Source organism: Phalacrocorax aristotelis, chromosome 11 (assembly GCF_949628215.1).
Source record: "Phalacrocorax aristotelis chromosome 11, bGulAri2.1, whole genome shotgun sequence".
In the NCBI taxonomy this organism is placed as follows: domain Eukaryota; kingdom Metazoa; phylum Chordata; class Aves; order Suliformes; family Phalacrocoracidae; genus Phalacrocorax; species Phalacrocorax aristotelis.
In genome coordinates, this window is record NC_134286.1 from 11067938 (window position 1) to 11095801 (window position 27864).

Consider the following 27864-nt stretch of genomic DNA (forward strand, 5'->3'; position numbering starts at 1 on the left):
CCAGCGTCCCTCGTGTCTCCTCCAGCTGCAAGAACTGATGCAGCCACACAGAATAGAGCTTTCAAGGAAACGTGCAGCCGCCCAGGTCCCAGGCTGCAGGGCATGCCTGAGTTTCAGGTCAGTACCTGATGGCAGCAGTGAGCTCACCTGTGAGATGTGCCCAAGTAAAGGAGCTGCTCAGCTTGGTGGCAGAGCTTCCAGAAGACATGTCCAGGCTGAGAAGTATCAGGGAGTCAAAGAAGATTGACTGGTGGAATGGTACTCTACTGTCCCTGAGACAGATGCACCAGCCAGCCATGGACCAAGAAAAAAAGGGCCCCTACCCCCTCACTGCCAGGAAGAAGGAGGAGACCCAGGAGATGGGGGAGAGTGGAAGTAGGTTACTGCTTGAGGCAGCAGGCAAATCCACCGTCAGCCTGCCTCACCTTCCCAAGTGCCCGTACACAATGGGTATGAGGCTCTAGAACTGGACAGGCAGAAAACTGATGATGTGGACAACGGTCCTTCTGGGATGGAGGGGTTGTCTAGGCAGCTTACCTCCCTCATCACAGCCACTCACGTTAAGAAAAAAAGAAGGGTAGTTGTCACAAGTGACTCACTTCTGAGGGGAACAGAGGGTCCGATATGCCAACCAGACCCGGCCCACAGGGAAGTGTGCTGCCTCCCTGGGGCCAGGGTAAGAGATGTCACTATAAAACTTGCTAGTCTGGTAAGGTCCTCAGACTATTACCCACTATTGGTTCTTCACATCAGCAGAGAAGAGGTAGCAAAGAGAAGTCCAAAGGCAATCAAAAGGGATCTCAGAGTCTTGGGGCAGTTGGTTGAAGGTGCTCAGGTAGTATTTTCTTCAATCCTTTCAGTAGCAGGCAAGAATATTAAATGGAACAGACAGACCCAGCTGATAAACACGTGGCTCTGAGGCTGGTGTCATCAGTGGAACTTTGGTTTTTTCAATCATGGGATGGTCTATGTATCACCAGGTCTACTGATGTCTGATGGGATGCACCTATCTCAGAAGGAGAAAAGGGGTTTGACTCAGGAGCTAGCAGGGATGACTGAAGAGCTTTAAACTAGATTAGAAGGGGGAAAGGGACAATACCAGGCTAGTCAGTGACAAGCAATGGGATGGCACGCCAAGGTTCAAGGAACTGCGTGCTAGTGAGATTCTTCAGACTGCTCCATGTGGAGATGGGCACAGTGAACCGCACTTAAAATGTTTCTACACAAATGCATGCAGCATGAGGAACAAACAAGAAGAGCTGGAAGCCTTGGCCCAGTCCCAGAAGTATGACACCACTGGCGTAAGTAAAACCTGGAGGGATGAGTCCTGTGACTGGTGTGCCATGATGGATGGTTACAGGCTCTTCAGGAGAGGTAGGAAGGGTAGGGAAGGTGGGGGGGTGGCATTGTATGTAGTGGAGGAGCTGGAATGCATGGAGCTTGCAGTTGGTGATGGCACAGTTGAGAGCCTCTGGGTAAGGAGTAAGGGACAGATAAATAAAGCAGATGTTGTAATGGAAGTCTACTGTAGGCCACCCAGGCAGCATGATGACACTGATGAGTTTTTCTTTCCAGAACTAAGGAATGCCTTTAAGTCATGTGCCCTTGTCCTTATGGCGGACTTCAACTTGCCAGATGTCAACTGGGAATACCACATGGCTGGTACAAACAGGTCCAGAAGATTCCTAAACCATCTGGATGATAACTTCTTGGTACAGGTACTATGGGAACTAACCAGGAAAGGTGCCTTCCTCAATTTGTTGCTTATTAAAAGAAAGGGTCTTGTGGGTGAAGTGGCAATTGGTGGCTGCCTTGGCCACAGAGACCATGAAGCATTCAAGTTTAAAATCTATGGCCAGCTAGATCTCAACTCTGGATATGAGAAGAGCTGAATTCAGCCTGCTCAGGGAACTACTTAGTAAGGTCCCCTGGGGAAAAGCTTTTGGAGGTGCTGGGGCCCATCAGTGCCGGTCACTTTTTAAGTACCACCTCCTAAGAGCAGAGGAGCAGGTAATTCCAAAACGTAGGAAGTCAAGCAGGCAAGGCAGAAGACTGGCTTGGCTGAGCAGGGATCTTCTAGAAATAAGGCAAAAAAAGAAAGTATATGGCCAGTGGAAGCAAGGTCAGGTGACATGGGAGGACTATAGGAATGCTGGTCACCACTGCAGGGAGGAAATTTGTGTGGCCAGAGCTCAATTGGAGTTGAAGCTGGCCAGTAGCGTGAGGGACAATAAAAAGGGATTTTTAAAAAATGTTAATAGCAAAAGGCAGGACAGAAATAACATTTGCCCATTGCTTGATGAGCATGGTCACCTCACAAACTGGGACATATACAAAGCAGAGACGTTTAACGCTTTCTTCACCTCAGTCTTCAACTCTGGTGATGGGCTCTAGGACCCCCAGAGCCCTGGGCTAGTGAACCATGACTGTGAGAACGATAAAATCCCAATCAACCCCCAGCTAGTGCGGGACTTGCTGCTCCAGGTGGATCCATATAAGTCCATGGGGCTTGATGAGATTCATCCAAGGGTACTTAAAGAGCTGGCTGATGTCATAGCGAGACCCCTCTCAATGATTTCTCGGTGCTCTTGGGAATCTGCAGACGACATAGTTGACTGGAAGCTGGCAAACATGGTCCTAATCTTCAAGAAGGGCAACAAGGATGACCCTGCTAACTACAGGCCCGTCAGTCTCACTTCTGTGCCTGGCAAAACTATGGAGGAGGTTATTCTGGGAGTTACTGAAAAACACCTGAAAGACAACGCAGTCATTGGTCCCAGACAGCACAGGTTCACGAGGGGGAAGTCCTGCTTAACAAACTTAATTTGTTTTTATGACCACTTAGTTGGCCAAGGGAAGCCAGTCGATGTAATCTTTTTGGATTTCAGTAAAGATTTTGATACCGCCTCTAACAGTATCCTCCTGGACAAAATGCCCAGCACACAGCTGGATAAACACAAAATGCAGTGGGTGAGCAATTGGCTGATGGGTCGGGATCAAAGAGTCATAGTAAATGGGGTTACATCGGGCTGGTGGCCAGTCACTAGCAGGGTTCTGCAGGGATCCATCTTAGGGCCAGTGCTCTTTAACCTCTTCATAAACGACTTGGATGCAGGACTGGAAGGAAAACTAATTAAGTTGGGAGGAGCTGTTGACACTCTGAAGGGCAGAGAGGCCCCGCAGAGAGATCTAGACAAATTAGAGAGCTGGGCAATCACCAACCATATGAAGTTGAACAAGGGCAAGTGCCAGATCTTGCCCCGGGGCTCGGCAAGCCTGGATGTACAGACAGGCTGGGGAACGAGAGGCTGGAGAGCAGCTCTGCAGGGAGAGACCCAGGGGTTCTGGTCGATAGCAAGTTGAACATGAGCCAACAGTGTGCCCTGGCAGCCGAGAGGGCCAACCATGCCCTGGGGGGCATCAAGCCCTGCATCGCAGCTGGGCGAGGGAGGGGATTGTCCCGCTCTGCTCCGCACTGGGACGGCCTCACCTCAAGTGCTGGGGGCAGTTTGGGGCACCTCAGGACATTAAGGGTATAAAGCTACTGGAGAGTGTCCAGAGGAGGGATGCAAAGTTGGGGAAGGGTTTAGAGGGGAAACTGTACGAGGAGCAGCTGAAGTCACCTGGTTTGTTCAGCCTGGAGCAGAGGAGGCTGAGGGCAGCCCTCATCATGGTCTGCAGCTTCCTCCCAAGGGGAGGAGGAGGGGCAGGCGCTGATCTCTTCTCTCTGGTGACCAACAACAGGACGGAGGAAATGGCAGGGAGATGTGCCAGGGGAGGGTTAGGCTGGATATTAGGAAAAGGTTCTTCCCCCAGAGGGTGATGGAGCCCTGGAACAGGCTCCCCAGGGAGGCATCAAGCGCCAGGCCTGGCAATATTCAAGCAGCACTTGGACAAGGCCCTCAGAGCCATGGTGTGAATTTGGGGCTGTCCTGTGCAGGGACAGGAGTCGGACTTGGTGATCCTTGTGAGTCCCTTCCCACTCAGGACATTCTGTGGTTCTATAAGCAAGTTAGGCTGTGACAAGAGCTAAATAAATTCAAACCAAAATGCAGATCACATGCCTCTGTGAAAGTCTTCTCTTGAAAGCTCGTAAGAATCAGTATCTGGAATGGAAAGCAAGAGAGGATCATAGAAAAGTAGAGGAGAGGGAGAAAGTAAAGAGAAAATTATATCACTTCACTGTAGGAAATGCAGAAGAGATGGGACTGGATGAGCAGACACCTCACACTGAACATGCTACAGCACTGCAGTAAATGCCAAAAAATGTGACAGATACAGAGAATACAAAAATACAGCAGATTCCCCTTAATTGCATGCTACTTTGGTGGCAAACAAAAAAGAATAAAAATTAAAAACCTACTTCTTCCATAAATTAGACTTGTAATAAAAGTCAGGGCCTTTATATTCATCAGAGTTAAAAGTGTTGGCACTCCAGGCACCCCAGAGAGGTATGGAGCACGTTACCAGCCTGCCAGCTTCACACCATTTCTTACATGACTGCCTTCTCCTAGCATAAAGTACTGGGGAGAAGTACACCCCAAACACGTTATCGATGGGGAGGAGGGTTGAACTGGGCAGGGCAGGCATGCAGCTGAACAAACTGTCCTCAGGACAGACCGTATGGACAGCCAACAAACCAGCCCTGTGACAGAGCTCTCAGGCCAGCAATAGCCCCAGAAAAGACTATTTCCCACAGACACAGCTCTTCCCTCTAAAATGTGTTTAGGGATTACAAACCTACCACCTCTTCAGGGGCTGACTTTCCCCCAGATTCCTGGGTTCACTGGTAGCTCTTCCCTCCTGGCCTCCCTGGAGACTTCATTTGGGGAATCAGCATCCAGGCAGATCTCCACATTAGCAGAACGTGACAGAAGCGGGGCTGCTGCTTCTGGCAGTCCCCGTCCCCAAGGAGGTCTCAAGAGGCTTTGCTTTCCCTACGACATTGCTGGGGAGAGCCACATAGACAGGGCTGGAAGGGCTGGCCTCACCCTAAACTGCTATTACTTTGTTCCTATCCCCCAGAATATCTGCTGGAGCCTAAGCATGCTTCTCCCCCTGGCTCTTTGTAATCCTAACTTGCATCTTTTGTCTACAGATGCCAATATAGCCCCTCCTACCCTCTCCACAGAATGATACTTAGGAAGAAACCCTTACTTTTTCCCCCCTTTCAAATTCCACCTCTCTTTCCTTCTACCAAAGTACTTCTGGTCCTCTCACCACCTCCAGCACAGAACAGTGCTACATTTTTAGCATGCAGTACTTAACCTCATTATTTAGGGGTTTCTTTTTGTTTGGTCTGTTATGTCTAAGGAAAAAAAAACATTTCCATCAATGGATGTGGTGTTAATTCTGAGTCAGAAATTTTTGTATCCGGAATGCCAAATACTCATGACAATATGACTTTCCTACAAAAAGAAACTACATTCAATAAGAAAAAAAAAAAGCACATATGTGCATGCATAGTGTGGTGCAGAGTGAGCAACCATAGGAACAGAGTCCTCGGGAGCAGAAAAAGCATCAGTCTGAGCTAGGCAGAGAGGCTGCAAGCAGGACCCCTGCCCTGGCTGATGATGCTGCTGCTCAGATACATCCATGCCACTCTTTGGGCATGTCTACAGTGTCTTACTCCACCTTTGCTAGTATGCTGCATGCAGCAGTTATTTTAACCTGACACTGCTGTGAGCTAATTAGCCCTGCTGAAAGCCAAGATGGTCAGGATTAATAATTAGTGCTTTATCACTGAAGAAAGCACCATGCTTTTGCAGCTGCCTCGGTTGGAGCTTTCTGACCACAGTCCCACAGCCACCTTTGTTTAAGAGAAGTCTAAGCACCGCTTTGGCTCAGGACAGACTGCAACTGTGGGAGATGTAAAAGCCAGCCCAGACAGACCTGGTTACAGGGAAGCTGCTGCGGAAATCCCAGGCAGCACCCAGAGCCCTGCCAGGGGTGGTACAAGTGCTAGCAGCAAAACCAACCCTCACTGCCAGGACTACAGTTGCACTGAGCCGCAGGAGGCTGTTAGTGCAGGCAGATAGTACTCCCATAGGAAGACTGATATCCTTCCCCTTTAACACCTCCCCACTCACAACTCCAGCACTTTATGATGGGCACAGGGCACTATCGCTGATCTTCAGCAGGCCTGATACGAGAGTGCTCCTACAGCTTACACCCTATGCGTGTTCTTCCCCCCCAGGGGCTGGCCGTTTGTCTCGGCAGCAGACAGTACAGCAGCCTCCAGAAGCGCAGGAGGTAGAGAAAGGCGAGAAGTAGAGGAGTGCGAGGCTAGACCCATCCCCTCCTCTGCCCACACACACACCCTTCACGGGCAGTGGGGGCAGATGGAGAGGTGGCCTGGGAGAGATAACATAGAGCATATCCGCACTACATTCACTGTTAGGATGCTCAACAGCAAGGAAAAACAAGTTTAATCTCCTATATTCAAGGCATATGCTGCCTCAGACCTATAAAAACAATAGCAGCAATACTTTACATTGAAGAACAGAAGAAACAAACAAATTGAGCAGTCATGCAAATTCTGTGCAGACATCTCAAAACCCTATTTACACTACAATGAATACTACCTCGTTATTGTGTTTTCTGCACACTTTTTCATATGGACATTGAGCACAGCATTTCCAGCAATATGCACGGATTTTAGTACCTTCTCCATATGGAAAGTACCAAGATAATGGGCACCTTTGAAATATGGCAAAGGAACGAGACAAGACGCTGCCTGCTTAGTGCAATTCTTGAAATGTCAAGTATTCCTTTAAAGTTATAAATGAGCTTATTAGATAATTATTGCATTAAGATAAAAACATTAAAGATTGTATTTATTTAGGGCAGGAGCTTCAAGAACACCTCAGTCATCAGACAAATCAAAAATTACAAGTGGTTACAGTCCTTGCAAGGCATTCCCTCTCCTCCCCTTTTCTTTTTCTGCCATGGCCTATAAACTCTTAAAACTTTTAATCAAAACATATTTTCTGACCATTCACGCACCAAGAAACGATGGTTGCATCACCCTGGCAGGGTCCAGTCAAACATGCGAGCTGCTGGGGGATGCACACGCAGACCAGGGCAGGTGCCTGGTCTTGCTGCTCATTGCTTGTATTAATAGCAATGTTCTCGCTCTTCCTACCGAAGACAGCACTGTGAATGACTGAGTCGTCTTCAAACTTTGAAGGGTGCCTGACTAAAATTAATGATACGCTCTGTTCTAATACTCTTAAGTTCTGGTATGGACTTTAAAGGAGGAGTTAAATTCTTACTCGCTGCAGCACTGAGTATGTGGGTTAATTACAGGCAGCTCCTCTTTCCAGTTATTTTAATTTTTATTTTGCATGTAAAACTCAATTCTCCATACATATTATAAGCACACTACCTCTGAATTCACTGGACAGGGTGTGGAGAGCAGCAGCAAGGGAAGTTTAAACAATAAAATCATTTGCACAAGTGCTGCGAGAAGTCGGAATAGCTGTACCATAATGAAAACGTGTTGGAATGAATTCACTGCCATCTGTCTTTATTTTGCTAACCATCTCAGACACCACAAATATACTCAAACATGAGAAAAATATTTAAATATTTGTGCTAGGTCCTTTTTCAACATGTAACTCTCAGTGTCACTGCTTTTGTCGGTATCGAACGCCCATCAAAGCAGTGAACTTATTCATGCACAGCCTTTGGAATATACCTATGCAACTTCAAATCCAGATTATCAGCATAATGCAAAACAGCCCACAGTAAATGTTGCAATATTATAAATATTGTAAAGGTATTTGAGGAAGCATGACAAAAAAAAAACAAACCAAAAGAAACTGTGTTCCTCAGCATCGGAGCAATTAAAAAGCCCCAGAGCTTTTGTAATTGTTGGATAGGAAAAAGCTCAAAACAAAAATATCGGGTAGTTCTACCAAAACAGTTCTCATGCAAAGCATAATTGTAGAATAGTTTGGAAGAGACCTTTAAAGGTCATCTAGTCTAATCCCCCTGCAATGAGCAGGGACATCAACTAGATCAGGTTGCTCAGAGCCCCGTCCAGCCTAACCTGGAGTTTCTAGGGATGGGGCACCGACCACCTCTCTGGGCAACCTGGGCCAGTGCTTCATCACGCTCATTGTAAAAAATTTCTTCATTATATCCAGTCTAAATCTACCCTCCTTTAGTTTAAAACCATCACCCCTTCTCCTGTCACAACAGGACTTGCTAAAGAGGTTGCCCCCATCTTTCTTATAACTCCCCTCTAAGTACTGAAAGGCCACAATCAGGTCTCCCCGCAGCCTTCCCTTCTCCAGGCTGAACAACCCCAACTCTCCCAGCCTGTCCTCGCAGCAGAGCTGCTCCAGCCCTCGGGTCATTGTTGTGGCCTCCTCTGGACCCGCTCCAACAGGTCCATGTCCCTCCTGTGCTGAGGGCTCTAGAGCTGGACGCAGCACCCCAGGTGGGGCCTCACCAGAGCGGAGCAGAGGGGCAGAATCACCTCCCTTGACCTGCTGGCCACAATCCTTTTTGGGCAGCCCAGGATACGGTTGGCTTTCTGGGCTGGACGCACATTGCCGAGTTATGTCCAGCTTTTCATCCACCAGTACCCCCAAGTCCTTCTCCGCAGGGCTGCTCTCAATCCCTTCATCCCCAGCCTGTATTGGTACCGGGGGTTGCCCTGACCCAGGTGCAGGACCTTGCACTTGGCCTTGCTGATCCTCATGAGGTTCGCATGGGCCCACTTCTTGAGCTTGTCTAGGTCCATCTGAATGGCATCCTGTCCCTCAGGCATGTCAGTTGCACCACTCAGCTTGGTGTTGTTTGCAAACTTGCTGAGGGTGCGCTTGGTCCCACTGTCTATGTCACTGATGAAGATATTAAATGGTACTGGTTCCAGTATGGACCCCTGAGGGACATCACTTGTCACCAATCTCCATCTGGACATTGAGCCATTGACCACAACCCTTTGGATGCATCAAACCAACCAATTCCTCATCCACTGAACAGTCCACCCATCAACTCCATATCTCCCATTAACTCCGTATCTCTCCAATTTGGGGAGAAGGATGTTGTGGGGGACCATGTCAAGAGCCTTACAGAAGTCCAGATAGATGACATCCATAGCTCTTCCTTTTGTCCACTGATGTAGTCACTCCATCATAGAAGGCCACTAGGTTGGTCAGGCAGGACTTGTCCTTGGTGAAGACACGCTGGCTGCCTCAAATCACCTTCCTGTCCTCCATGTGCCTTAGCATAGCTTCTAGGAGAATCTGTTCCATGATCTTCCCAGGCTGCTGACAGGGAAAGTAAGACTGACAGGTCTGTAGCTCCCAGGGTCCTCTTTTCTACCCTTTTTAAAAATGGGTGCAATGTTTCCCTTCTTACGGTCCCCAGGGACTTCACCTGACTGCCATGACTTTTCAAATATCATGGAAAGTGGCTTGGCAACTACATCAACCAATTCCCTCAGGACTCTGGGATCCACCTCATAAGGTCCCATAAATTTCTATATGTTCAGGTTCCTCAGGTGGTCACAAACCAGATCTTCTCTTACAGTGGGAGGAACTTTGCTCCCCATCTTGTGGTCCATCCACTCAAGAGGTGTGGGAAGAGAGGTTGACAGCGAAGACTAAAGCAAAAAATTTGTTGAATACCTCAGCCCTCTCATCCATTGTTGCCAGTCTTGGTCATCACGGGGTTATGCTTTCTTTGACCTTCCTTTTATGGCTAAATGCTTGTAGAAGCCCTTCTTATTAGTTTTTGCATCCCTTGTGCCTTGGCCTTCCTGACCCCATCCCTACACAACCAGGCACTGTCCCTATACTCCTCCCAGGATACCTGTCCCTGCTTCCACTGCCTGTACATTTCCTTCTTGCCCTTTAGTTTGACCAGCAGGTCTCAACTCATCCATGCTGGTCTCTTCCCTTCCTTGCCTGATTTCTTGCACCTGGTGAGCAAGAGCTCTCACACTCTATGGAAAATGACCTTAAAGATCTGCCAGCTCTGTTCTGCTCCCTTGTCCCTGAGGGATGTTTCCCAGGGGGTTCTATTGACTAATTCCTTGAAAGTTAAAAGTTTGTTTTCCTAAAATTCAGGGTCCTGACTTTACTCTTTGCCTGACCCATATCCCTGGAGGACTGCAAATTCCACCAGTGCATGATCACTGCAGCCCAGGCTGCCTCCAATCTTGACATCACTGATTATCTCACTTGCACTGGTGATCAACAGGTCCAGTATCACATCCTAGAGTGAGAAGGAAATGATGGAGAAAGAAGCAAAACAAGGAATGAAAATGGACTGTAAGAAAAATAAAGAAAATAATGAGAAACTATCTGAAAATAATTAATGTAAGAGGAGGAAATGAACGCAGAGCTCTGCCCTCTGCAGAGCTCCAGGACAGCACCCTGGAAGCCAGGCTTTCCCCAGACCCTGTCCCTCATCCACGTGTCTTCTCCAGTAGTCCCAGCCATTCCTGATCCATGTGGCACAAGGGCAGGAAAGGGGCCAGCAATGATGGCTTTGAGGGGAGACCACACAGTCTGGAGACATTCCTGGGGAGATGAGGCTTACTAGACAAGGTCAGCCTCAGTAGGTGCCCAGAGGCAGCTCATTTCTTTCCATCCTTCATACAGAAAGATAGCTTCAACCCTTCCAGCCTCCAATTCAAGGGGCAGAGCTACAGCAAGTACCATCCCTCCAGGCAGATCCTGTGCCATACTTAGCTGCCTGCACATCCATCACACGGCCATGTGCTGCAACCTGAACCTGCAGAAGTTTCATTTACTCAAACGAGTCTCAGTGGCAGACTGTGGCTCTGCTGCACCCAGGGTGGGAGCTAATGCTCAGGAACTGGTACAGAGTGAAGTTTTATAGCACATATCTGCTCCAGAGCTCGGCTTATGTAAAAAAAAAGGTATAGCATTTTAAAGATGAAATGCATCCTCTCCTCCCAGCACACCACCACACCACTCCACTGTTGTTTTCTCAAACACCAACAGGGCAGTAACCAGCACCAAGCAAAAACCAAACCTTTTCACACAGACCCACCTTCCTCTGCTCAGCACTCCTGATCCACTAGGCCACCAAAGCAGGGCAAATCTTCAGCAAGAGAAGCAATTAGAAGCATGCAGAAAGAAGGACTCCTAAATGCAGGCATGCATACACATGTACATTCACAAGCCACCCAGCATGGCCCATCATGACAGGTTTAAAGAGTCCTTCCTCTGTAGAGGGCTTGCTGGCAGAAATGCAGCAGCCAGGGCACAGACAGAAAGCAAAACCCTGCTGCTTCAGCTGAGCCTTTGCTTGCACTGGCAGCTGCCGTGAACTAGGGCTCAGGGCAGCACATCTCACTCCCGGGTATGAGTGATTTACAAGGGGAGCAGATTAAGAGAACCCATGATGCTTGGTAGTTCAGATGCCCACTCCATTCCAGTTTTAGGAAAGGGGACCAGAGTTCCTAGGGAACATCGAAAGGTAGAGATACGCGCTCCTGTTCATTAGTGGGTATTTAGGGCAAGAGGCCAAGTCTGAATTTCTTGCTGTATGAGACACCTTATAACAGGCTTTTGTCCCCAGCACCAGGCAACATGAAATGCTGCTGCTACCACAAACGAGAGATGTGATCGGGACCACTGACAGCAACAAGCAAGTTTCATGCTGTACACAGTAAAGCTGCAAGTTTGTTGGCAGAGGAAAAATCAGCACTTCACCGAGATTCACTCCTTTTACAGTGGAAATACATGAAGGAAAGCTCCGCTGACTCTTGGCATTTCTCTTTTTTTAGTCTTTTTTTCCTGAGTTTGTGTTTTCCACCACATCAGGACAATACTAAATTTGGAATTCTTCAGCTGGTCACAGGACTAAAAACATGTAGCCGTTTAATGCTGCCTCTTGTGAAATCTTTGAGTTTCTGGCACATCATCTTTCTTGCTAGCACAGGCTAGAGATAGAGAATTCCTCAGTGCAACCTAGAGACTAAATTTATTTTATGTAAATAAACATTTCAAAATAACTTGGACTAGCGGCTGGAGCTATGCCGTCAGGCACCCCAGAATACAGCCACCACCACCAGGCTGATGGTGAGCAGCTGAGCCCTAAACAGAGCAAAAGCTCCCAGGGGAGTCAAACGAAACACAAGAGCCAGTACCTCAGCACCTGCCTAGCATACTGACAATGTTGGGTAGATAACAGAAAGCTTCTCTAAACAAGACAGAGAGGAAAGGCAGCTTAGCTTCTGACATCCAAAAAAAAAGAAAAAAAAAAAATCAAGAACAAGGCACATGGTGCCACTCGGAGGAGAACAAAGATGACAAATACATTGTTACTGGAAGGAAAGATCCAAACATCTTCCTGAAAAGGAACTGGGAATGCAAATCAAGAAAAGAAAAAGAAAACCTAAAACATCAAAATTCCTAAACCAGAAAGAAACATTGGAAAGAGCTTACTTCATTGAAAATTCTCAGTAGCTCACAGGTTGATAAATTGACATTTGGGATGGTATTTGGTTTTATCCCTCCAGCAGTTTAGCACTGATGCTCTAGAAGCCTTCGTTCACTGCTTCCGCTGTGAACCCCATTTGCCACCAGAGGACCAAACACCAGCACTGTCAGGTGAAGGATGTTCAAATCTGGGAAGTTCAGCACAATCTAGGTGGAGGAGACTGAACAATGCAGTTTGAGAGCCTCTCAGGTCCATAACTTTTCATCCAAATCCTTTGTCACGGAATAAGTCTTTCAGTATCCTTTCCTTTACAGAAAACTCATTTAATTCAAAATGATAGAGATTAAATTAAACACCTCCCATTTGAAAAAAGCAAAGGTCAAAGAAAGTTTCAATCTCTGGATTAAAAGTAATAACAATAAGTAGCTCTAGCCCCTACACTGATTTAATTCTAAAGAGATAATTAAAGAGTGCTCTACTTGGAAAGACTTACAAAGCAGGGTTGCAAACTGAATACCCAGACAATTGCATGCCAGAAAGCATGGCATGAATAACGGGATAGCTGAGGGCTGTTCCGGTTTGCCATTTTTCTTTTTCCAGATAGGGGCTTGATGGAAACTGCAAATGCAGAGAGGATATTTGATAAGGGTGTGCTCATTATCAAACGATGGCTTAAGATGCAGATGTTGAAGACTGGAATATGCTCCAATCCTCTTACAGAGGGTAATTCCCCCAGCCCTTGTGCCCTGGAAGTCCCCTCACAAACTCTTCTTGCTTTTGCAATATAGTTAGCTTGGTTCCTAATAAGCAGTCTTCCAGAAATATGAAAAAACCAGGACACCCACAAAGCCTGTGAGAGGCAGGCTGGTGTGCGTAGCTTATGACTTATGTAGATGTGAGGCAAACACGAGCAGAAGTTATCTACTATAAAATATTCAGAAACCGGCCCATTATCAGACACTCTCATCATGGTAACAGCCTCCCAGCTGAGACTGGGGTATTAATATTGGTACGTTGATAGCTTCCTCTAATAACTTTGGCCTAAAAACTTAAGCCGCTTTTACATTTTTAATTACAAGTGGATTTTATTCTGGGTCTATAATCCTTTTTCAGCAATTGGATTAATGCAAATAGTGATTTAAAGGAAGGAGAAAAAATAATCTAGTGAAAGGAAAACTGACCCAGCAGAAAAGAGCCACAGCCTCTGAGGAGCCCTTTGCTACAGCGGGACTCACAGGGAAAGGTCAGTGCGGAGCTTCATCAGCTCCCACCAGCCACTACCAACATCTGCAGGACTGAGCCCTGAGGGGGTTACTTCCCAGGTCCTCCTGGAAGAATACGTGGAAGTAAAGCCCTGCTCTCAGAGTACTCTCTGCACTGCAAGCACCCCAGCCCCCCCCCCCCCCCCCCCCCCCGAACACCAGAAACTATTTTTCATCATCTCATGTCAGGTCTTTACTTGTATTAATGTAGACCTAGGGCAAGCAATGAGACAAGGCTACTGAGCTGGTACGATACTACCATCTTCTAATGTAACTACTGCTCTGTCAGTGTTTTCTGTAGTCTAGGAAACTTATATTTTCTCCTCTTTCTGTTCACAGCGATGTCTCTGCACACTGTATGCCAAGCCTAATGAGGGGTCACAGAACAAACTCAGAGGAAAGAAAGCTTTGTTAGGTCTGTGGCTCCTGGAGCACCTTGCAAGCATGGTAAATGAAACAAAGCACTACATATTATAATCACCATCATTTATCAATAAATCCAATGCAGGAGAGCACCTTTCATCACTCTTGGTTATAGCATGGCTGTACATGAAGACCACAGCACACAGCCCACTGCACACCACAAGAGCATCAGGTCTAGGGAAGGAAAAACATCTCCTGCAGCCAGCGGCTTCAGCCATTTTATTCAGTCTTCTCCCCAGTGTAAAACAAACAAGTAATAATACAAAACATCATCATTAGCAATCCTATGAAACGCAAAGCTTGCAAAAACTCTCACTAAATGAAATAACGCTTTCAGCAGCAATTGGAATAATACATAGTGCAGTTCTGAGATAGCTGTTAGCATTTCCTCACTGTCACTGAAAGCATGTCCCACACCACCACCTCCATCCCCCTTTTAAATTTCATTTCAGCGCAGTGAAAGAATCACATTTTCCTAATGCAGTTCCTGTTCTTAAACACAGCTTCAGGTCTAGAAAGCAGTTTTTGGCCCATTACAGATTCAGACTACATCCAGTTGAGAACAGACTCTCATTTTTGCAGCCCCCACAAGTCACTTCAGGTGCAATATTTGCCCTTGTAGAAATTTTTGCTTTTAAATATCTAATTCCTTGTATTTCAGCAGTTATGAGGATAACTATTATTCACACAAACATTCAGTTTGTGACAAACACTTAATGAAAAACCTCATCATTTAAAGGCGCCAATTCATGGCAAAGAAAACACAGAATGCAGCTCTATATTTCCTGATGCAGATGGGTGACTAGAACTGCGCAAAACGAAAACCAACAATTAAAGCACTTTTGAAATGTTATTTCATGAAAATACTACATTAAAAACAATAGGGTTTTTTATTAAAAACAAAACCAGAAGATTCAGTTTTGCTTTGCTCTTTTGCTTTCAAGAAAAAAAAAAAAACCAAAACCCAAACCATAAATGTTGATACAAGATTTACACATTTTCTGGTATATGAAAAAATCCATTTTTCCACCAAACTCGAAGTGGTAGAACAAAGCACAGAATGTGCCAAAGGAAAAAAAAACAACAACCACAACCCACACCACACACAACAGGAATGTCAATAATAGAATATATTAATCTAAAATTAATCCCCTCGCTATCAGGGGCCAAAATTAGATTCCTGCGCTATTTAAGTCATGCTGATATGTTTCTTTGTGAAGGTCTGGAGAACTGCAGTGACCCTGCGAGTTCTTGCTATTGCCTTATTTTCACTGATGAACTGTATCTACAATGCAATATTTGATCCCCATCTTGTAGACCAGAATAGTATGTGCTCACACCAAATAAATATATTTTAAAATCCTACAAAGAAAAAAAAAACCCAACACATTTCTTGCAGGTATTTTATCTCCTTATCAGACGTAAATTGAGCCCCATTATGTCCACATTGCATGCGCTGTGTATGTGACAAATACACACAGCATGTACAATGAGGACAGTATAGAGCCAGAGCAGAGAGGTCACAGCAAGTTGCTTCATAAAGGAAAATCAGCGTCTGGGAACTGGTCTCTGCTGGAAGAAGAGTTGATGTAGACAAAAGCAATCCCAAAGATTCGACAGTAGAGGAAAGTAACTACTCCAAATATGGCAAGTTAAAAGAAAGGGCCTTGTATCAAAAGGCTCGTAAGAAGAAAGCATACAGGAAATAATCTAAATTTAATTGTAATTATCAATATATCAGTCTAATGGTTCTGCAGTGTTACTGGAAGCCAACAGATTTATCAGTGCATTAAGCAGAATTTTTAAAAATGGCTGCACTTGCATTTTTTTTTTAAACACTTGTTCTATTACATGGACCTTTAAAAACACATTATTGAAAATTGCTAGGATCACTCTGCAAAATATGAAAAAATTCTCCCAATCCTGCCAACTGCAAAGTTCTTCCAAACTTTTTGTAAAACAGTGCTAACTGTATACTTCCAGAACTTTGTGCTTCAGGCTTACTATAAACTTTCTTTATTAAAGCCCACAGATATTTTTATGGTTATTGTAACCAGGTATTTATAAAATCACAGTAGAAAAGATAGACTGGAGACATACTAGCAATCTCTGAGAAAAGATCAAAATGCAATGGAAATATTAATAAAGTTTAAAATAAAAAAGATCAGCAAAAATAAGATTAAAAATAAAGCGATACCACAGCGCACTTCCTCCTTCCATCTCTCACTTTGTCACCGACAACACGAGAAAGATGAGATTTTTCCACATGCCCTGAGGGCTCACAGAACAGTTCTTTCTGGTATTAGGATAGTGGCAGGGTGGTTTCCAAATGAAATGACCCTCATAAAAGAAATATTATCCAGAAATTTCTTCCCATTAATGCTCCCTAGGACATCCCCTCCTTTTTTGTCCTAATAGAGAGGTATGTCATATGGAAAGCAGTACAGTATTCTTACCCTCACAATATTTTCAAAACCATCATCTGTTGCCAGCTTCAGTCCTCTCTTCAAATATTAGGAAAGTAGGTCAGAAACAAACCACTCATAAGATTCTTCATAGTTAATATTAGGTTCTTGCTATTTCTTCACCTTCCAGAAATCTCCTTTTTCACAGCATTTTTTGTTTCTTCTGTCATTACTACATTAAAAACACATAAGCATCTTTATTTCACAGTTGAGGAGCTTAACCTAGAGAACTTAATTATTCTTACCATTCATCACTACCTTTCAAAATGTTCTTCAAGACAGCTTCGAGCACACTCAGCAGCCTGAATATATGTTCACAAATCTGAGTCCCCATACAATAACACAGCACGTCTATTCTCATACTCTTCATCGTAGTATAAACGGTTTATCTCAACCAAGCCTGCCTCTCCAGAGTGAAGGATACTCCTTTACCTGAAACAAAGTCAGAACTGCAGGAGCAAAGGCAGAACCTGGCTTTGTTATGCAAACACAGTCTTGTTCAATAGTTGGTTTAATTCAGTTTTTCTAATAACTGGGAGATTTCTAATTCATTGCACTCATATGTTGCTATGGCAGCAAAAGATATAGTATAGCGGTTTCTATGAATCTGGTCAGATTCAAACATGCAATTCTTTCCAAGCATTAATTCACAGAATGATAAAGTCAGATTAAAATTCTTCCATTACACCAAAGAGAGCAAAAAGTGCAGGTTTCCTATTCTTGACCTAAAGGAACTGCTTGGCCTTTGTAAAAATAATGTTCACTGGAGTTTCAACCAATCTCAAGTGTACTGTGTGTTCAGCAAGATAGCCACCTTCGTTGATATGCTTCACTAGGTCAGTGAACCATGCCTGTTCTTGGTTCAAAGGCAGCTTCTGCCAGAGACTGCAGAAAACAGAAAACCCAAAACAGAGTCTCTGGTGGACCAGTTACTGGTCCTTATGGTTACCTGCCTGGTCCATGTTGTGAGAGAACCAAATTTACTGCGGAGACAACTGTTAACAGCGCACAGCATTTAGACCAGAGAGCATTTTGTCCTTCATAATGCCAAAGCCCCATACAGACTTGTCATACTGTCAGATGAGGTTTTCTATTTTTCATATTAGAACAATCAGGCAGCTGAAATCCACACTCTTAGAAGGAAAAAAATTCTAAAGAACCCATTATTATTGACATCATCCATTTCTGTATATCCTTCAGAAAAAGGCTCTTATGCTATAATAAACAGAGGCTGCAATCTCTGCAAGTCAGTAAAATACAGAAGATTATTTAAAGAGCACAGAAAGGTTAGTACATAACTGATACCCCACTTTGTGCACCAGCACCAGGGAAGCGGTTCCCTCTTTTCCCCAGAAACCTCCCTCTCATGAAGTCAAAAATTCTGAACAGCATCTTTATGAAATGCAAAAAATATGATGTTCTCTTTTACCAGCCCTCTTGGCAGAAAAAGATTGAAATTTATCTCAAGTGTAGGCATATGTAATTACCCAAATATATTTTCTCTATCAAGCTGATAATAGGTCCTATTCAATATCTATTACATTCAAATGAACAAATACAACCACTGAATGCCAGAATTACATTCAGAATATTTAAAATTTCATATAGTGAAGCCACTGACAATTTTTGAAATACTGAATTATGAATCCTTTAACACCTCAGGCTCCCAGAACAGAAAATTATGATAGACTATATAGGTTAGGAGCTAATTTTAAAGGTCATTTGAAAACTTTTCGTATGTTTCCATAAACTACCAGAAGGACAGAACAAATCAAGGACTTCAATATATATTAATCCATCATGTTGCCATATACAGTATTAGCTTTTCAGTTATATAATGCCTATGCACATTCAGTTTCTAATTTTATAGAAGAGGCAGGTCTTAATATATCTAAAGAGCATATCCATCTACAGCGCAGATTAACCATTCAGTTACTTTCAAACCTGTTCATCAATCACACATGATCAGATTGCTAAAAGTATTTGGCACTCACGCTATTTCTTTCTCTGAAGAGCTTTATCAATGTTACAGGGCCACTGGGCATTTTTTTAAATAGAATAAGGAAAAAACTGAAAGGCTTCCAGCCCACTGCATATCAACGTGTGCCAATATATACATGGTACGTGCCCAGTAACTGGCCTCTGGAAAATAGAGACTTTCCAGCCCAAAACTGGAGATTGAACACAGAAACCCGACAACGTGCTACAACTCCAAGTGGCAGGGAGCAATTCTACCCAGAGCAACTGGAAAGGGGTCCCTGGGCTACAGGCAGGTCCAAAGTGGTATGTCAGGCCCACACCCCAGCCTTGAGCTGAAAGTCAAAGCTCCAGCACCCCTAAAAAACTGGTAGTGTGAAAGGGTGCAGAAAACCAGGAGAAGGGTGAGATCTCTTGCCCATGGTGAAAGGAGAGATGCAGAGAGAAAAATACAGTCTGGCAAGGGGAAGGTGACAGAGGGTGCTGCCAGCAAAAGCTTCACAGCTGGTGATGACCACTGCGAGATGGCTGCTGGAGTACAGTATTAGAAAACCCCCAGGAGCTGGTCATTTTGATCTTCTGCCTAGTGCAGCAATGGTAGTGATATGAGCTCCCAAGGGTTTTCTGAGCTCCCCCTTACTGATCGCCACACCACTTGGTTAGACCCAGCATTTACACTGCACTGTTAATACGGCCCTGAAAGATTCCTGTTTTACAGCACTGACCTTGAGAGTGGCCCATCTGCTCATACTTCCTGAACTGAAGAATTATTTTAAGAGAAGGAGAGTTATTAATGAAGACTGGAAAACTAACATAAAACTCACTTTTCTTCCAGGGCATGTATCCAAAGTCTAATAGTTAATATTTCCAAGCACCACTTGAGCCAGCTCCAATTTTACTAATTAATGAGTGGCAACACTCCTTACCCTTTAAAGCATTCTGGCAAAAGAAATCCCCAAACCTGGCTTCGAAGAGGAGGTCATGCCCAGCCTGTCACTCGCTCCGATGAACACGCTTGGTCTCCAAAGCTTTAGAGAGCATTTTTTTCTCTTTGAACTAGTGCAAGGCTTATTGAAGGGCTGCGCCATGGCATCTGCCCCTGCAACAGCATGCAAGCCAGCTGTCCCCCTAAAACAAGAGTTTAAGCAGGCCCCGAGGCTGCACTGTGGCCCTATACCCCACAGCACTCCATCCATCGCCTGGGAGCGGGGATGGGGAGACACTTGCACTCTCTTCTCTTCCCAACTTCTGCAGCTCTCTTACCTGCCCACACAAGTATCAGGTGGCACTGTCGTCCAGGAGATGTGACTACTCTGAGTAGCCCGACATATACTTTTTCGAAAACATGTCATTTCACATAGAAAATATTGTCATATTAAATAGAAAGGAAACTGATTATTCTGAGATCAATCTAATTTTCTTTCTGTAAACAAATATTAAAAAACAAGGACTGGGAATGCTAAAACAATTCTCATTTCTGCAATGGAATTTGAACAGACTATTATGAGTAAACAGGATTTCAGATAACATCGGCGTTTTTTTCTAAACTCCTGTGCTATCAAGCCTTGTTAGAAATTCCACTGAAGCCAGGTCCCTAACAGTTTTCATCTTCTTTCTGGGATTTCATTTGGCCTAAAAATACAGCAACTTTTGCATAAATAATTTCATCATACTACAAAGCATTAGTTTGAGTTCACTTCTAAAAATAAGTATTTAAACTACTTTACTCAGCTACCAGGCCTATCCAGCCCCAAACATTTCTATTATAAAGTCTCACAAAATCACCAGACAAATACAAGCAGCCATTCCTTCCAATGGCAGCATGTTCTCCATGCCCTGATTTCATTTTCTTCAACCACGTCTTGTTCTAAAATAAAACCAAGAACTTCTCACAGAAAGCGACCACAGACAGGAAGCAAACAGGCCTGCTATAAAAAGTTTCTCTCAGCTTCACAAACACACACACAGAGGCAGGACCAGAGCGTGCTCAGCCCCTACCTGAAATCTGGCTTATAACTCTATCAGAGTCACAAAAAAAAAAATTTGTCAGATTCACGGACCACAGGTGTTCATGAGTCAAATCTAAAGGACTCAGAATTTACAGTACTCTTCATTTTCAGTACAGGAGACCAGAAGCAGGAAAAAGCAAAGTCTCTGCTCTTCAAGCAGAGCCTATGTGCCCTCTTGCACATGTGGAGGGGCAGTCAGATATTAAATGGGCACAGCAAAACAGCAGAAAACCTAAAATAAAGCTTCATATCTACAATAATCATTCTTTCATAAAACACTCTACAAAGTACGACTGTTCTGACAACCAGCTACTAACAATGTGTGCTATATTCAAGAACTTAGTATCTGACCCTCTAGTAGCAGGACAGCTGCTGAGTGAAAGACCATGGCTGTGAAATTTAGCTGAAGAGAATAGTGAAAGCATTAGGGAAGTGCATAATCTTTTAAAAAAAATCTACTCCCGCACAACAGGAGAGCTCAAGCGTGTGTTTCCACTGAACAACTCAAAACGACAGTAAGCAACGCATAGAAAAGTCCATCAAAAATGCATTTCTTCAGAGCATAAAGCACCACACACAGCTGGAGGTGCCTGACTCGAACACTGAGTGCCTTTTCCCAAATGTCACAAGGGCTGGGGCAAGAGTCAACAAACTCCCTGCAACACTGCTCAGGTTTGATCTTTCCATTTTACCTTCTCATTGCCAGTCTGCATCTGCCACCACTCTACAGCCAGAGCAACATGGAGATGGGGTGCCAGCTGAAGGACCTGGATGACACTCATCAGGGACAGAAAGACGGGCAGGGGGCTGGCAGAGCAGGCACAGCGCAGGGCCTTTAGCTGAAGTGGATGGAGCATCCCTGCACACACTGCAGTCACACCTTCGCCTGCAGGGCAGACGCAACCTAAGAGCACAGCTTTTGATGGACGTCGACTCTAATCCAACACAGCAATCTTCATATTCCTCAAACACATCTCAACATCTCGCATTATGATAGCGAAGAATCAAAGCTCCAGAAGGAAGATCATAATTTTGATGGTTAGGGTATTTCAGTGTTTAATCAGCATCTAAACTTAGAGATGGCCATAAATACACTAGCTACTTCACAAATACACCTTTTGCAAGATGCCAGCCAGGCTAAGACCTAGAAGTTCAACATACAGAGGCACCATGTGCTTGTCATGTTTTTAGCTGGGATAGAGTTAATTTTCTTCGCTGCAGCTGGCCTAGTGCTGTGCTTTGTGACTTAGTATGAAAACAACGTTGAGAACACACCGATGTTCTAGTTGTTGCTGGGCAGTGCTTGTACTAGTCAAGGACTTTTCTAGCTTCCCATGCTCTGCCAGGGGCACAAGAAGCCGGGAGGGGAGGGGGCACAGCTAAGAGAGCGGATTCAAACTGGCCAAAGGGATATTCCATACCATGTAACGTCACGCCCAGTGTGTTACCTGGGAGGGGCTGGCCGGGGGAGGGAGGCAGCAATCACGGCTCCGGGACGGGCAGAGTTGGTCAGTGGGTGGTGAGCGGTTATATCGCTTGTGTTTCTGGTTTTTTCCCTTTTTCCCTTTTCCTTTTTATTATATTATCATTATTGTTATAATATTCATTATAATTATATTTTTATTAAACTTTTATCTCAACCCATAAGTGTTTTTTTTTTTTGCTTTTGCTCTTCCGATTCTCTCCCCCGTCCCACAGGGGTGGGGGGAGCGAGCGAGCGGCTGCCTGGTGTTCAGCTGGCTGGCTGGGGCTGAACCACGACAGCACTACACACCCTAGCAAAACTAAAGCATCTGGAAAGTTCAATGCTGAACTAAATGCTTCTTGAAGAAGAAAGGCTGCTTTGCATAAGCTTCTGTAAACTACATTTTATAAATTCTCTTTTTAAAACCACATTTTCTCAGATGACACCATGTTTGGTAAGCCATACCTTTTGGTGCTTTTTAATGTCATTAAATTGTAAAAAACAGGGAGATAACAGAAAAGCCAAGGACATCCAGTGCTGATGTACTGCTATAATTAATTAGAAATATCTCCAAGTCATCATTGTGGGGCAAACTATTTTGAATATGCAAGGTTTGCAAATTTTAGCCATTTGTGTAAAACTATCAAAGACCTTCCTGCTATAAAGTTTTAATTCCCATTTCAGAAAACTTGGAAGCTGACCTACTTTTTTCATTATTAGGTCAGGAAATACACCATGCAAATTATTCTGGATGAATGTGTCCGTATTTCCATATTAATAGGTTGCATTCACAATGTATAACATCATCTGTTAGAAAATAAGAAGCTTTGTTATTATTTTTCAATGCACTGGATGAATAACATACACCTAGTTGCACTGTTGAAATGGTATTTAATTATACTCTAATAGAACAAGTTGAGGTGTTGCCTCTGATCTACAGTACATACTGGAGTTAGGTTATATAGTGCTATAGGACTTGGAAAAGATCCTTTTCTCATGATTTGACTACTCACAAGACCATTTGGACATCACATGTTGCTCCTGGAGGTCAGGATGAAGATATGGGAGGCAGGGAGGAAAAAGCTAAGGGTATTTTATTTTGGACACTTTCTGTTCTGGTGCAGTTGCATGATAGGATCCTATTCACAGTCTCTTCACATCAGCAGATTAAACAAGCCTCAAGTCAGACTTGGCAATGGCAACAGCCAGGAGGGCAGCACCACCACTACGGCGCGAGAAGCATTGAGGAACTCTTGGTGACTACACACAAGAGGAGGGGATGTGGACCCCAAGGCTAGAAATGAAGAACATGAGATTATAGGACTAGGCTCAGCAGGACCTCCGCCCCGAGAGCAGCCCTGCTGGCTGAAGACAGGGAGCCTCCATATGCCACGACAAGAGATTGTGCCTTGGTGAATCGCAGGGTCTCCCTGCTCCTGCTGAGCTCCCCATGCAGAGGAAGGCTTGAGCCCAAAAACAGTGTCTCCCACAGAGCCAGCAGCTTTGGCAGCCTTTTGCCATGCTTGCAGGGACTTACCAGGATCAGTGAATCCTGGGTTCCCACCAGCTTTCCGGGTGCAGGCTCTCCCCACCCTGAAGCAGCAGTACGGCACACTGCTGCACAACTGTCCCACGTCACCATTTACAGCTGCTGGTTGACAATTCCGTGGGTACACAGAGAGGCGGTTATCACCATTAATGTCACCAGGGCCCTCCCACATCACAGCACACAACCCGCAGGATCCCCTCTAGGAGCATGTGGGCATCATCCGCTTCAGGAAGCGACTGCTGCGATTTCAGCACGGCAGCTCACACAGCCACAGGCAGAAGAAACATGAGGCCGTCCACAAAAACAGGCTCTGGCTTAGCCAGGAAATAAGTGCTAAATGGTGAGTTAATCATGCAATTCACCCACTATCACCCCGAAACTGCACGAAGAAAAAGGAGGTTTGCAGGGTCAGCACCCTCACTCCAGAGGAAGGTAGGGGCTCATTCCAGAAGGAAGTGGGACTGGTCACAGTTGTAGGGACAGGCTTTCCAGCCACCTCCCTGTGAGCCAAGCTATCGTACCTCAAGGCACAAAATGTGCATGTTAACTCTGACTCTTCTGATCATGGAGCAACAACCATACAAGCACTGTAGGAAAGCACCAAAGCACTATAGTTGGATACCCAAGCTGCTGCTGCTGGCAGCTGAGGGCCCAAATGTTTCCCTGAAGGTGTGGGAGCAGCCCTCATGCTGCAGCATTGAGCTTACTGCAGGACCATGGGCTGAAAAAGGTGCTTCATCTCAACCCTCTTCTGCCATGCAATTGTGGCACCTCTAACACCAACTCTGTCATTTCAAGATGCTGTAAGCTACTAATCGCTTTTCACAGGTGTTGGTAAAACTGCCTTTAAGAGTCAACAACGCAGAGTCTCATAGGGATGCTTTTGTCATTCCAGTGAAAAGATGAAAAACTATATTGCACTCAGTACTGATCAAACCAGATGATCACTTCAACCGGCCAGTCCTCGAACATACATTTTCGCTCTCTCATGGCATTCATACAACTTTGCATTTTACTTTACTATTGCTTTATAATTTCCTCAAAAATTATTTTTAAGTCACAGCCTCCAATTCAAACGTTCTCCAAATTTATTTTACCGTGTAAGTTAATGGGAAAAAAATGCATATTTAGCAATAACTTCATTCCTGGATGGTTATATGATTTCCTTAGTGGATGCAAACACATCTTTAGAACATAACAAAACCCATTCAAGCAAAGTAAGCATGAAAGATCCAGCAAGTGCAACGGCACAGCATACAGTACCCAGTTGATTCAAAGCTCTTTGCAGAAGACAGGATGTCTCTCCTAAACAGAAAAGAAAAGAAGCTCACACTGCTCACAAGCACCCTGGGCGGAGCCCAAGAAAGTCTAGAAGAGTCATTCCATCTCCAAAGACACCAAGTGCATTATCTCATAAATACTCTTTTTGGAAAAACAAGCATATACTCAGTAGATCAGAAAGGACAAAAAGGAAAGGGACGTTTCCAGAACCGCCAAGGATTTGCTGCTGGCCTTATTATGTACCAGAGCTCCCAAAGCAGGTTTCAAATGGAAGAGGCTATCTGGGCATAAGACGCTTCCAGATATTCACTGGAGAAAATTCATCCCAGTAAGTCACTATTCAGTTTGGAAAATTAGAAGTACATCAACATGATAAGAGAGCTGAAAGCGGCAGATGAACTCATAATAGGTTAAGACAGAACGAATGTAAATCAATAATTTAGAGTCACACTGGAAATGGTTAGCTGGGAGCAGGGGCTCTTCCAGCTATTGCAATGTCCCTTTTGAGTATAAATAATGTCAACTCTTACACAGATGGCTCCACACTGGGTACATTTTAGCAAAACTAATTATGCAGTTTGTACATCACTGTTTGGAATGTTAACTAACAAGGTAGAACAAAGGGCTATAATTTAAGTGATCCTTTAATCTTGCAAATTTTTTTTTCTAATTTTACTCAAAAGGGAATTATCAAGCAACCTCCACAGCCTGTTACATGTCTACAGCACTGGAAGCATGAAACAGCTTCAGTCAACTTGATCTTATGGAAAAATATGTTCTCATCACAAACAGAAAGACACTGTCAAAGACACACCTTAGTGACCACAAATAAAAACCAGAACTACATGGAAATAATCTTGGAAATTACTGTGTTAAAATAAACAAAATAAAGAGTTTTTTTGAAACTGCAGTGAAAAAACATTTTTACAGAAAAAGCTGTTAGATGAAAGCACTGGGGGTATTAATGCATACCTGATATTGGAGCATGCTTTATTTACCTTACAACGTATCCTGCATATAAGTATATCGCTCAAAATACTACATAAAAGTTAATCCTGTACTTTACAGGGAGATAGCTGATAAATCAGATTAGTGAACCAAACACAGAGCAGGAGATGGGTACGCAGAGCGAGACAGAGATGAAGCTGGGCACACAGTATTTCTGAATCTGTTCCAGTGCTCATCTGCTAGGAGGCACGCAGGGCACCCAGTGCAGCGAAAGTGGCAGTCCACAGAAGCAGCACTGTCTCCAGCACACACACCCCCCACAGGCAGGTTTTTATATTATCTCATGTTCATACCTCCCCTGGAGCCTACCTACCTTTGCTTCCGCCAGTCCCCGCGGCAAGGCAGGCAGGGACTGCGTGGAAGAGTCACCTGCCCGCCGTCCACCCTGCTTCCTGCAGTCCCAGGCAGCTGCGCTGCAGGTACGGGTGTCAAGGTGAGGATCATTCATTTGGAAATCAGCAGCACGTGATTATGTTAAACTGCAGCCCTGTATATACCTGCAGTACCAAAAATACAACCCTTTACCATGCCAATCAAAGCAGTATTTATAGTGGCTGTAAGAAAGCAGCATACCTAATGTGGATCAAGGTGGTAACCTACCTCCCCCCTTCCCAGAGATGTGATGTTTTGGCACCGGGCTTGACACTGTGAGCACGCTCCATGCCAGCCGACAGACTGCCCTTTTGACTCAGAAAATAGGCCAGAAGAATTCAAAATAAAGAAATAAATACCATCCACCCCCCCCAAAAAAATAATCCTAGTATTACATTGTTATAGGAAAAAAACTAAGAAATCAGTGCACACCTACGGCTCGTGGCTGCTCTGACGGCAAGTGCACAGCTCTACCCCAAAGAAGAATGGTAAATAACAAATCTTGTTATTGTTTTCAGCCTGCTAAAGGAAAGCATATGTCCTAATCTGAAAGCTAGATGACTCTGCAGCCCTTCTGGTCCATCTAAGGAGGGGATATGGAACGGCACAACCAGCTTTATAGTCTTAGATGGAGTAGTTCAGATCTGCTAAAAGCATGAAGCTCAACTTCATTTGTACTTATTAAGTTTGTTTCTAAGCAATAGGCTAAAAAACAGATACCTGAAAGTATCCGACATGTTTTAGAACTGCAGAAATACCCCTACTCTGGTTTTAAAGAGATCCTCCTATAACACAGAAGACTGCACTAGGAGCTGAACTATCATTGCTTTTACTCTTCCAACTTCACACTCTGCCACAGGGGTACAAAAGCTCTCATCAGCTACGCTGCATTAATGCCTACCATACAATAAAGTTGTGAAAGTCAACATATGGCTAGATATTATTTATTACTATTAAGAAAATTCAGTTAACACAACATTGTAAATAACAGGAAATAATCAGATTGAAAGTGTAGGCAGATAAAGCTAGAGCATTTATTTACTGTACATTGCCAAAAGGGATTATTCACTCCCTGGAGTACCTGGGAAACAGCTCTCCACAGCAGAATCTTCTCCTACCACTCAGGCGGATTTCTGTACTACCTCTGCAAAGACTGGCATGCAAGATCCAGTGCTGTTTTGAAGATTCAACAGCAGCATATTCTTCTCTTCCTATTTGTTTTTTTAACATTGTCCAACGTTATCAAAACAAATGCTAGAGGTCGCCACTCGAGAACTCCCTGCAGTCTCGGAACACCAGCGGAGTTTGTAGCTGCACTGAACCAGACGCTATTACAAGAAGATGAATGGGAAGGAGTGAAGAATAGTGACACCAGAAAACTACACATTGCAGCCAGTGCCCTTTGACCACACTGTGCCCTGTTCCCTGACAGGTGCCTTTCTGAGAACAGATGTGTTTAAAAAAAGCAGCTCTCCACTAGTCACCCTGCATCACTGGGTATGCCCAGAAGAACCCATGCAGCCTGACATTCATCAATCAATTGCTGACCTTATAAAAATATTTGTTGAGCAAGAGGTACATTATTCCTTTTCATTTTAGGTGCAGAAATAAAAATAATGAAGGA

The 27864-nt window shown here is 44.4% G+C and overlaps 1 long non-coding RNA gene across 1 annotated transcript in view; it reads right to left on the reverse strand.

Annotated features, from left to right (window-relative positions):
• LOC142063311 (uncharacterized) overlaps positions 1 to 27553 on the reverse strand; it is a 93113-nt gene extending 65560 nt beyond the window's left edge. The window contains exons 1-2 of the long non-coding RNA XR_012662736.1: positions 27322 to 27553; positions 26182 to 26365 (exon numbers count right to left, since the gene is read on the reverse strand). This is a non-coding gene — a long non-coding RNA (uncharacterized LOC142063311). The remainder of the gene's footprint in view (positions 1 to 26181; positions 26366 to 27321) is intronic.
• Positions 27554 to 27864: the final 311 nt, after the last annotated feature.